The 12,612-nt window shown below is 44.7% G+C and overlaps 1 protein-coding gene across 6 annotated transcripts in view; it reads left to right on the top strand.

Moving 5' to 3' along the window:
- Tead1 (TEA domain transcription factor 1) overlaps positions 1-12,612 on the top strand; it is a 216,949-nt gene that overhangs the window by 180,615 nt on the left and 23,722 nt on the right. The window lies entirely within an intron of this gene.

A 12,612-nucleotide genomic window follows, 5' to 3' on the forward strand; every position in this document is an offset into this window, starting at 1 on the left:
ATAGCAGAATATCAGTCTTGTTTCTGTCGGGAGGCCAGCCTTACCATCTCCTTTCTGCATCTTCTGTTTGTTCCCAGGTGCTTTGCTATTGATTCTGTCCCCATAGTGCCCCTTTAGATGGTTCTGTTTTCCTCACTCTTCAGAGGAGGAAACTCAAGCTAGGTGACTTAAGTTATACAGTTGGCAAACAGAAGGACCAGACTATATCCTCTCCTCTCATTACTGCTGTAAATCCCATCTCTGGCTTTGTTATTGATGAAGAACCCCTGAACTGCCTGTGTGGTCCTGACCAGATCTCTCCCACTGTACCCTATTGTTGATGTTTGAAATCTGCCTAATGAACACACATCAGGTTTCTTTGACCATGGTCCCTCAGTGTGGGCAGGACATCTCCAAAGCCACAGATGCTTAATACCCCTATAAACTACACACACAAACACACACACACACACACACACACACACACACACACACACAACGCACACACTTCCCCGTACTTTAAATCAAGGAGTGTTCTCTCTCTCTCTCTCTCTCTCTCTCTCTCTCTCTCTCTCTCTCTCTCCAATCCCTTCCTTCTTCCTTCCTCTCTCTGTGGTTTTTCAAGACAGGATTTCTTTGTGTCGTGGATTTATTTTAAATAGTCACATACCGCACTGTTTAGGGAATGTAGATAGTACTATCCCATAGACTGAGGTCCTAAACTAAATAAAAAGGAAGGCTACTAAGGGCGACCTCTAAGTGCCAGTGTAGACTAAGACTGTCTCTCATCACAGTTGAAAGTTGCTTGCTCTTCATGAACTGCTCCTGCTGAGAATTCACTCACCTACTTGCAACTCCAGCCTCCAGAGATCTGATGCCCTTTTCTGCCCCTCCCCCCCAGGGCATGTGCCTTCAAAGATACATGCATACAGAAACGTAATGAAAACTAAAATCTTTCTAAAAATAAAGTTAACTGGCCTTTAGTTTAAAAATATCTGTTTCAGCTGGGCAGTGGTGGCATACACCTTTAATCCTAGCACTCAGGAGGCAGGCAGAGGCAGGTGAATCTCTGTGAGTTCTAGGACAGCCAGGGCTGTTACACAGAGAAACCCTGTCTTGAAAAATGAAAAGCAAAACAAAACAAAATGTCTAGTTTCAAGGTTAGAGATGTAGTTCAGTGGGAGGTTTATTTAGTATGAATGTGCAAGACCCTGGGTTCTACCCACAGCATCTCCACAGGAAGATAATTTCTAATGTATCTGATGTTTCTGCCTTGGGGTATGATGTTTATATCAGATTCACCAACTGAAATCATAACAGTTATTAAATAATTTTGTGTTACCTAGTCTGTCTCAAAGATATTTTTTCTTAGAACACCCATTTGCAGTTAAATGTATACAGATGAATGTATGGGGGTTGGCTCAGTTGATAGAGAGTTTGCCTAGCATGCACGGAACCCTGGGTTTGATTGCCAACACCACATAACCTCAATGTGGTGGTCTGTGCCTATAATCCCAACATTTAGGACACAGGAGGATCAGGAGTTGACAATCATCCTTGGATTGATAATGAATTGCAAGCCAGCCTTGGCTACCTGTGTAGCAGATTGAAAGTTGTGTGTCTTCAATTTTAGTGGAAGCATGAGGGCCAAAGTGTGGTCTCTGTGCTGGAAAAGAAAGATGGTAATTGACTTCTCGAAGTGAGTGGGAATTAACCTGGTTATTTAAAGCATCTAACAGTGTCTGATGTGGCATGGCAGCCTTTGCAATGACCTCACCTACCACTCACTAGGCAAATGCCCTGTGCTGTCCCCTGACAGGCCGAAGTGCTGCTTCAGAATCAAGATTAGGCTGAAAAATTTGAAACATGTGGATGATTTCTTTGGCTCTTGAGACTTCCTGTAATTTCTGAGACATTAATTTCATTGTATTTTTGTTCTATGATAGACAAGTTATAGTCATTTAAAATACTCAGCTGGAAAAAAAAATACTCAGCTGGTATGTTTAAAGACATTTGGAAACACTTTGTTAAAATTTAACACGAAAACATTAATCACATTAGTTTGATAAGGAAATCAGCAAAGTGACCAGTAATTCTAGGCCCTTAACAAACTTAAAGGTCAAAGTTGGAGTGTCTAAATCTTTGCTACATATCTACTTGCAGGTATATTTCTTGTGTATCTTTGCAGCAGTGTAGGCTCATTTAAACCATGAGGTGGTGAGATATCCTCAGTAGGGTCTGGGGAGATGGCTCAGAGCGTAAGACCACTTTCTGCTATTGCAGAAGATGAGTTCAGTTCACAGTATTCATATCAGGCAGCTCATCAGGGGTCAGCAGGCATCTGCGCTCACATGTCCATCACTGCACACAGACACACTTGCGTACATGAATTGAAATGAAATAAATCTTATCTGTTTGTTTATTGGTTCTTTGTTTTTGTTTATTCAAGACAGAATTTCTCTGTATAGTTCTGGCTGGCCTCAAACTCACAAACATCTGCCTGCTTCTGCCTCCCGAGTGCTGAGATTAAAGGTGTGCACCACTACTACCAGGTGAAATGAAATCTTAGAGAATAATCTTAGTAGGAGAACTTAAAGGTAGCATGAGCAAAAAAAGGTGAAGCAGCCAGACACAGTGCTGGGGAGTTAATTTACTCTATAGCTTGGTACTAAAGTAGGTCAGTCTACCTCTTTCTAGATAAGAGGCTTGACTGAATGCTGTCTCATAGGCAGCTTTGAACCCTGGTCTTCTGTAACGTGATTGCTTAGCTGTTAAACAGCAAAGCCCAAGAGCTTGAAAACTAGCCTGTCTCCCTGGTACTGGGCTGTACACTTTGTACCAGCCTTTCTTGAAACCTCACTGGCTTACCGCCTGATGCTGTTGTCATCACTAAGGACTTCTCAGTTTTGCCACTGTCATGTGGACAGTGTTAGTTCCAGTAGCCGTTCTGGCCAGTACCTCTTAAATCTTTCCTATGTGCCAATACTATATGTTAGCTTATTTAACCCTTATGAAGTAGTGTGCCTCGTGTTAGACTGCCAACTGATACTCAAGATGGGACTCATATCCAGGTCAGCTGACACTGAGTCCTGAGATTGTGACCGAAAGGCTGTCTGGTTCATTTATGTCTGAGGAATAGCCTGTGTTCATGGCCCAAGGCTGTGAGGGACTAATGGAAGAATAATAAATGGCTGCACGCCCCCTGCTGGCACCAGGTCCTGCGTGCAGCAGATGGCAGCATTTCCCCAAGTTGGTGGTTGTTTATGTTGGTAGAAAACCAGCAAGGCAGTCCCTCTGTTACCTTTGGCTCCACTAGAAGTGAAGAGAAAAACAGCAGAGGGTGAAGAAAAGACGGAAGAACCTAAATAACAAAGACTGTTTTAGAAGTGGTTGGGAGTGCTTGAAAATACACTTTCTGCATGGTTTCCATGTTGTACATCAAAGTGTGAAGTACAAGCTTCTTCAAGGATGTGGAAAGCTTAAGGGCCAGTTTTGGGATTGGGGCCCAGCGTCTGTAGAGGAGAGTGTAGGCAGCTGCTTCCTCATATACACAAAGTCTCGTAGTAGGAAGCTGTGAGTGGTGTCTTGTGTGTGCCTGATAAAGCCTGGATGTTTCCTCAGCCCCCACTCCCAACCCACTCCAGGGACAAAGAAGGTTCCTTAATGGTGTGTTGCCTTTCTACTCACCTACAGCACAGCCCCTCCTTGTCGCTCCCCAGGTTCCTTGTTTCATGTCCACTGTGCTCTGTGTGCTAGCATGAGCAGGAGCTAAGAGCAGGAGCGGAAAACGTGCAGGGTTGCTTAGGTGAGAGTTGTGTTAGAGAAGGGGACACTGGGAGAGGAGATGACACAGGGTCCGTCTCTGTGGTACTGGAGCATGCCTGATCAGGCAAGACCCTCCTGCGCCTGCACGGTGGACATCACCGTGCTTAGTAGCTGCGCTGTCGGCACTGTGCTAGGCAGTTTGCCTCCAAAGTGTGAGGCTGGGTGGATTTGCATTTGTCGGGGCTCCTTTTATAGCTCAGTGTTCTGTGAAGCCAGAGAAGTGAAGAATTTCCTCATGACTCTTCTGCCTCACTTTCTTGACATCTGTATCTCATACAAAGATAGGATTCCTTGGCTTCTTAGTGTGTGTGCCCCAGTTTCCAGGTTTTGGTGTGAGCACAGCAGGGTTCTCCAAATAGCTGACTATGTTAATTGCATTTTGCTGCTGTCTTTAGGCAAATCAAACATTGCCAAATGATTTTTTTTTCTTTTAAATCTGGTCTTAAAGTACTAAAATGGGAATTAGGGCCAGATGGTGGGTAGTGAGGACAAAACCTTGGGGAGTAGTCTGCTGCAAAAGGCGTGGGTACCTGGGATGGCTGAGTATGCTGATGGAATGCAGAAAAGCCATGGATGGACCAGGGGAAGAAGCTCTTAATGCATTTTCTTGTCATCCTTAAACTAAACAAGATACTGACATTGGCACTGGGACCCGGCCTTAGAGAGTTTATGTAGCATTGGAAGCAGTTTATAGATAGATGGAAGGGTTGGCTATTTGAACTTTGAATCAAAAGCCAATGGTTTGAGGCATTTTAGGGAAAGTCCAAGCAATAAATTACTAATATGTTGGGAGGTCTCTGGCTGGACATGTGCTCTCCCCCACACTGCCTTACAGTGAGAGAATGTTATTGACCTCAAAATAAGGGAGAAAGAGGATCAGGATGGACAGTTAGTTCACAGATGGGTGTGTGGAGGATGCCGGCAAAGTCCAGACATTTGTGTTCTGCTAGATGGGAATTGCTGAAGGGTAGCTCAGGCTAGGGATCTGACAATGCCTGGTTTCTGCTCCTTATCTCTTAAGTGGCTGGGAGCGTCTAGAGCGTGGGACCCTGGGGCTATGGTGTGAGTCAGCAGCCCTACTTGCCTGAGGGAGCCCAAGTTCTCTGCTGCAGGAGACTGTGGGCCTCTGACCCAGCTCTCATTGATGTCCCACTGATGTTCTCTCAGATAACCCAGTTCCTTCCAGTAAAGTGGTTGGGCCAACATAGGCACAAAGATGATTTAATTTTCTTATCTTTATAGCTTCTGCAAAGGCTTAAATTCCCAGATCCAGTAAAATTCCTTTGTCAGACCATAGTTCTGACGTCGGTTGGTTCAGGGAAATGTCATCAGAACAAGTCAAAAGAAATTAGTATCTAGGAGCCTTAGTGTGACAAGAGGGCAGAGGGTTGAGGATGGGGTGTGGGCTGGAGCTGTAGAGTTTAGAGTTGATTTCTAAGCATCCTTGCCTCTGTCCAGGGTGACTGCAGCAGGGTAGTGTGTCAGCTGTGAAGCATCCAGACCCAGTAGGGGCTGCTAAGCCAGTTACTGTGTCTCCCATGAGGTATGTGGTTGACTGGGCAGATTGTGTAGCAGCTCTCTTTACACTGACCCTTACACTGACCCTTAGAGGTGACCCAACCAGGTATGTTATCCTTGTGTTCAGATGACACAGCCCAGAAAGGCTAATATGCAATGTGCTCCAGATCACACAGTTCTACAATAGCAGATTCCTACCTGTGCATCCTTAAACCTCCTTAGAATGCATGCTCCCTTCCAGGGCTTGAAGGGCTGCTGTGACTTTATTTGGTGGCTGACTGGGTACAGGTGGGTGGGTGTCTCCTAGGTTTTCCTGTGGTCCTCTAGGAGGACCCGAGAAATGAAGTAACATCCAAGGTTCTGCATGATGCCTGGGTATGGTGCAGTTCTGCTACTCTGAATGATGCTGAATTGTCCCACACCCAGCACACAGCTTTGCATGGCTGCAGCCTGTCTGCTGGGTGGTTTATATCCTCTGAGCTGGTCTGGGAACTCCCCCTCTTTCTTCATTAGCCTTTGGGGAAGAGGCAATTGAAAGCATCTGGAAATGCAGGTTTTATAGACATTTCACAGAGACCCGGCCAGGCTCCATCTGCTTTCTTTGGCGGGTCAGCATCCCTCCAGCTTGCCTTCTCAGGGGCCGCCCTGCACTTAGCCATTCTATCTTTTCAGTTGCACGAGGTGGAACTAGGAAGCAGGAAGGCGGCATCCTGGTATAACATCCTTAAAGTAAAGGGATAGAGCACTCTGAATGCTTGGCTCAGGGGGAAACTCCTGGTTCAGGTTCACTTCCTACCCTGGCAGCTGCACAGAGGCCGTGCAATCCCCCAGCCTCTCCTGCTGAATCTACAAGTTCCTGCCATTAAAGGCTGTCCAGGTCACCCTGAGGGTGCCTGGATAGACAGTTCAAGCTAGAGCATGACAGGAAGCAAATGCAGGTGATTTATCCTCATTTTGATTCAGCTTAGACATTAGTATCCTTCAACATGAGTTATTTGTCTCCATTTCTTTAAATTCCTAAGTGGATTATAATTTTTCTCTTGGTATTATTTGACAGCAGTCATTTTTCAAGGTTTTACTAAGTTCTTCAAATACTTGGAATTTTTGGGAGAAATTTAGGAGAAGATCGCCATCTTCAGGTTGTATGGCAAAATGTAGATCTCGGGCCACAGAGGTTTATTTGTAGAGCTTTTCCCCTCCCTCCGTTTCTAAAAATGAAACAGCGACATCAGAAATCTCTAAATAAGAGATTTGTGAAAAGGAAAGAGTTTGGGGTGGGAAGAAAGAGAAAACAGTGAAGTCCCAATAACTGTTGGGAGAGTTTCTGTTTCTTTGTCATGGGTTAGGTACAGCTACTCCATCTCATTTTAGAGGACAAACCTTTTGTGCTTACTCCAGTGCTGGAGTCTGCCAGCCTGAGGGAAATTAGGAGACCAGGCCACCAATCTCAACTCACTCCAGTAGTGATGGTGACTTCCTGACAATGGGCTCACTCACCCTGATGAGTCTGGACTTCTCACCCTCCATTTCTGTTTTAAGTCAGTCTTTCTGTGTTGTTGCTGTCTGGGGTAACACTACTTCAGATTGTCTCAGCCTAAGCAGAGAAATGTCACAGTTACGGAGTAAGTGGCATTTGTGACAGATCCTTTGTGCTCAGTTGATGCATTTTCTCACTTAATCCTCTGGAGTCTTGTCAGGCAGGAAGTGCCTTAGAATGGAGGCAACTGGGTGGCTGAAAGCCATTGCCCAGAGGGAAGGTTCTTCTAGGAAGAGGATGGAATCAGAAGCAAATCCAGACCCAGATCTCAGTGGACTCCAGGGCCCAGGTTTCTTCATTTTTCTGTGGCTTCCTTTAACAGCAAAGAGCAATTGGAGCTTGGGCAGAAGCCTGGCTTCAGCAAAGAGGAAGGTCCTTTGTTAGACCTTCCACCACCTCCTGTTCTGTGAAAATCAAGGATTTTTATTCATCCTTTTAGGCCCTTAGTGACTACAGTGAAGATAGAGTAAAATCACAGCAGTAGAAAGAGGAACTAAGGGATTCTGCCAGTCCCAGGTTGATTTGCCTTTTCTGGGGATCCCATGTACACACAGTCACCCTGAGTCCTGTAGCCACGTCTTTGTACTTTTCCGATGTAATTTACTATCACTGTGTGTGTATGTGTACACGCCATGGCATGCAACCTGAGAGTCGGTTGTCTTCTTCCACTGGTGATGGAAGATCCCTTGTTCGTGATTTTCTGAAAATACTCATTGAGTTCTTCCTATGGGAGAATAGCATTTAGCTCTCTATATTTAGCATATTTTAAGTATGAAATACCTGCTTCCATTCTGCTTTTCACCCCTCAGTATAGTTTATCAGAATTCCTGGTTTAATTCTCATATGACTTACATTACAAATCAGTTTTATTTTCATATAGTAGTGTGAATTATTAGCTCTATCTTCATTCTTAGAGACTGCCCCCAAGAGTATATGGTTACCTCTAGAACTTTCTCTGGATGGTTTGATAGAGAAATCTTCCAGATCCATTTTCCTTGCTACCACCTCTCCAGGAGCCCACAGCCTACATGCTACTTGACCCAGTTACTGGCCAGGTCCTTCTGATTGTAAGAAATGTATCCTATAGCTAATGTAAAACTTCAGGGAAGGTCAGTTTTCTCAAGCTTCCTGCTTGAGAAAAATGGACTCTGCTCCAATATAAATGGGTAACTGGTGCTTATGGTGTAGGTTTGTAAGGTCATTTACATTTTCTGAGTGGATTCAGCACACATACTCCTTGTTAATGAAAGACACTGTGATTGATTCATATTGGATGATACCTGGTTAGGGGTTTTTGTTTGTTTTGTTTTTAGATTTATTTTTATTTTATGTGTTTTAAATGTTTGCATGCATGCATGTGTGCATGGTACATGTGGACATAAGAAGAGTCTTCAGAGGCCAGATCCCAGGAAGAGAGTTACGGATGACTGCAAACTGTCATGTAGGTTCTGGGAACCAAGCCTCTGTCCTTTCCAAAAAGAGCAAATGTTGAGCCATCTTAGTCCCATAGTCATGGGCGGGGGAGGGGGGGAGGCAGGTTTAACCGTGATATGCAGGAAAGGAGGAGGAGGAGACAGCCTTCAATGTCCTCATGTTCTCAGTGCTAGTCTGTGCATGGGTGCTTGCTTAGGAGGGTACTGTGGTTCTGATGACAGAACCATAAACTAGTAAGCTGGCAGCACAGAGTCTCTGTGCCAAGGTTTCGAGGCAAAGTAGCTTGTAGTGTTTGCTTATGGGCTTAGAGTTCCTAGCTCAGTGCCTGGTAGACAGTAGGTGGTAGGCATGTAGTCTTTCCTCTAAAATCCATGGAGAAAATACAGAGTAAATGCCTTTTCTGTTGTTGCTCTTGATATTTGGATAACTGTTTATAGCTATTAAGTGCCTAGGAAACTTTTATTTCTTTAAAAAGTGTTTTTCTTTTTCTTTTCTTTTCTTTTCTTTTCTTTTTTTTTTTTTTTTTTTTTAATATTTGTCATTTGTCGTGCATGCATGTAGTGGTCAGAGGACAATTTTGTGAAGTTCTCTCTACCTTTCCGCCTTCCTTCTCGTCCTCTTCCCTCCTTCAGGTGATTTAACTCAGACTCACATACAGAATGTCTTTACCCACTGAGACATCTCCCTAGTCCTGTTTTTTTGATGTTTACATATTACTGTTTCAACTGAACAGATTGGATTTTGAAGAATAAAGTCCTGGGCCTGTTAAGGACCATTTCTTGGCAGCTACTTCCTTTTGAAAGTGCTCCTGCTCTATTTTTTGTTGTATGTACCACCTTTTGGGCAAGAGCACCATGCATTTAGTTTCTTGGGAAAGGAGGCAGCTGTTAGGGCAGTGTTCACTCATACCCCATTCCTTTAGGAAGAAGTTACAGCTCACCTGGTGGCCTTTCGAGTTTTGATTTTATTTATACTTAGGCACTAGCATATCAGGTTTGTCCCTTTTGCCCTTTGGGTTTGCAGCCAGAAGGCCTCCTGACCTGCCCAGGTTGAGTTGAAGAGAAAGTGAGGTCTATTTGTTTGGTGCTGTTGTCTCTAGGACACCTTCTTCAGCCCTTTGTATTCTTAGAAACAAAGTCACTCCTTGGCAGTAATAAAGCCTGCATACACCACTGGCCAGGGTTTGGTTTCACGTTCACGGCCTTGGAGAGACAGCGCCAGCTTCTCTGTCCGTTTCAGCTTTTCGGGCACAGAGGTCACATCCTCCAAATAGAAACCTTTGAAGTCTTGGTCTACTGCACTTCGTGACTTGATCTAGAATTCTTATTTAATTTCACAGACTTGGGAAATGCTGTTCAGCTTTTTTCTCCTGGATTCAGCTTTCATGAACAGTTGACTGCACATCTGGGAGGGCATACATAGATGGTTCCTCGGGAAAATAGTATCGATATCTTTGAGACCCAAAGCCTGGCTCTCACATGCAGAGCTGTATTCTTGACTCCAGGCCTATTCTGGAATGTGTGACTTTAGACAACAATGTGCAACTCTGAGCTCCTGTTTTCTTTTCTATAAGCGGAATGTAAAGTTTACTACAAGGATGACCTGAGGTCATATATGTGACAAGAATGACTCATGACAGAACACAAGAACTGGTCTTCCCTTCTTCAGTTCCCCATGAGCAGCTGGCTCTGAGGGTGGGGCTCCAGCATTAAAACCCGTTACACACCTTCTTCTGTTTGCTCCTAGCTATCGAGTGATGGATATTTGCTTTCCTAATCCAGGGTGGCGTGAATATCTATAACCAGACTATTAGTGGTCTTAGCGGCTAGGTTATTGACTGCTCCGTGACTGGCAGGCCTTATGCCGAGCACCATCTGCCTGTGATAGTTACCTCTTGTCCTGGGACTCTTCTGCTGTACAGGCAGCACACTGCCAGTGTGCACAAGAGGGTTCCTTCCTTGTGCTCAGTAATTACCATGGTTTTCAACTTGAATGGGCCCGTCTTGGGAAGAAGAAGATAAACGTCTCCTGACCCCAGGTTAGACATCAATGACAAAACAAAGTAAGGATCCATTCAAGTCCACCTTGGGAACTAGTGAATCCACTGGGTTCCTTTATAGATTATGAGTGAGGCTTTGCTTACAGTTGTGTGGTTGACTCCCTCTCTCAAAAAAGCTACACCATCAAAAAACTTAATTTAGCTCAGTATCAATGACAAGTGCCCCATGGCTGCATAAATGAGGTTCCCTTTCATTTAACCTGCCACATTCTGTTTATTCTTTGTAGAGACCTCAAGGCCATGTACAGCTCAGGTAAAGTTAAGTACATCTGGGATAGAGTGGGAAAGAGTGCCGAGATCTCAAGTAGGGGTCTGATGATCTTCCTCATTCCCTCCTTCCATAAAGAAACCACAAGCTGGATCCTGAAAGTGTCCAGGGGTGCAGCCACAGCTGCTCGCATGAAGATGCTAATGGCTCTTAGGCTCAAAGGACACATTTCACAGCATGGCCCCTATGAGTATGATGAAGTTTGCCCTTCTGTTTGCCTTCCTAACCTCTTGTCAAGGAGGAGCTGTAACACTTGTGTGGGAACATTTCAATGTTGAGAACAAGAAGACTTCAGAGCCTATTAACTTTGTTCCTACTCTGCCCTAGCCTGTGGGTCATCAGTGAGTCAGAAGAGCTGGGAATGCCGGCAAGTCACCTGCATTCAATTTACTGTGTTCTCAGGGCCCTGCTGCACTCCATTCTCTTCCATGACTCACTGCCTACAGGAGGCAGCAAAACTGGCAGAAACGGGACTGCTCAGACTTCAGGCTAGAGGCTAGTAGTTCCTTAGCCTTCACTGTACCTCACCTCCTTCTGTGGCTTTTATTTTCTTGTCATTGAGAAGATGGCCTTGGGATTGGAGAGATGGCTCAGTGGGTAAGAGCCCCCCGCTGCTTCTGTAGAGGCTGAGTTTGGTTCCCAGCATCCATATGGTAGCTGACAAACCATTTTTAGTAACTTCAGCTCCGTGGGATCTGTACCCTCTTCTGGCTTTTGTGGACATCAGGCATGCATGTGGTGCATGTACATATACACAAGGAAACATCCATACACATGAAAGTAAAAACGAGAAAATAGTGTGACAGACTCCACACAGATGCACCCCTCCCTGTGACCTTGTCTTCCTAATACAGTGGCATTGCCTTGGACTTTGCAGGCCTTTGAACATAGGCACACTCTCTTCTTCCACAGAGGCTTGCAGGTTCTCAGTCTGACCACAAAACTGCCAGGCATCTGGTCCCTAAGCTGAGTGTATGTAAGAGTTCTACAGGGTCCTGTTTCATCTTATCTGGAATCCACTAGTCTTGAAAGCCTTGGTAAGGTTAGCACTCGGAAGTTGCCTAAGAGAGGGTTTGTCCATATGAAAAGGGAGATCCACCTAGTTGTATTCTGCATGTATAGGAAACTGGCATCAGATGAGACGTCCATCCTTCTGCTTCTCAGCGTCATGGCCAGAGTTCTTCAGTTGGATAGCAGTCAGAGTAGCAGCCAGTATTCTCTCCGGGTATGTTTTCTAGAGTTTATAGCCAGTTAGCCCAGTTGATGAAACTGGATTCATGGCCTCAAAGCACTTCTTTGTAGTGGTACATCTATTCACTGTGAATCTCAGGAATGTCATTAAAATGACAGCAGCTAGCATTTGAGTGCTTGCTTTTCATTGGCTCTGGGATCTACGACAGACTGAAGTATAGCATCATTTAACCCTTCTGACAGCCCTAGGAGATTCATTCCATCACTGACTGTTACTACTTTGGACACTAGGAAGGCAAAGTCACTGCCACAGATAGCATACTTTGGGTATAGGGTTTTGTCCTTGAACTGGCCGAATCTGGATTCCACATTCTTTACTAGTGGGCAAAGCTGTAGGAACATTTGCCAAGCCTTCAACAATTTGAATATTAACTATAATAGTCTAACTCAGGGTCATAGTTGGTAAGCTATTGGTGTAAACTTTTTTAGTGTGTGTGTGGGGTGGGGGTGGTCTGCTGTATGAAGAACTGGAAATAGAGTGTCCCTTGTGATTCCTTAAGTTCTCCTGGAGACCTTGCTCTCCTGGACATTCCTGGGCCATGTGTCTAAGTGGGAAATACAGGCCTAAAGTGGCAGAACTTTCTAAATAGTGGCTTCATATTTGACTACACATTGGACCTCATCAAGGAACTTTAAAAATGACCTGTGCCTGGCCTCAGTTCTCAGAGATTCCAGTTTAGTAAGAATGGGGTACAGGCATTAGTGATGTTTAAATGATTGTTGAGGGTCAGGACACACTTC

Source organism: Phodopus roborovskii, unplaced genomic scaffold (assembly GCF_943737965.1).
Source record: "Phodopus roborovskii unplaced genomic scaffold, PHOROB, whole genome shotgun sequence".
In the NCBI taxonomy this organism is placed as follows: Eukaryota; Metazoa; Chordata; class Mammalia; order Rodentia; family Cricetidae; genus Phodopus; species Phodopus roborovskii.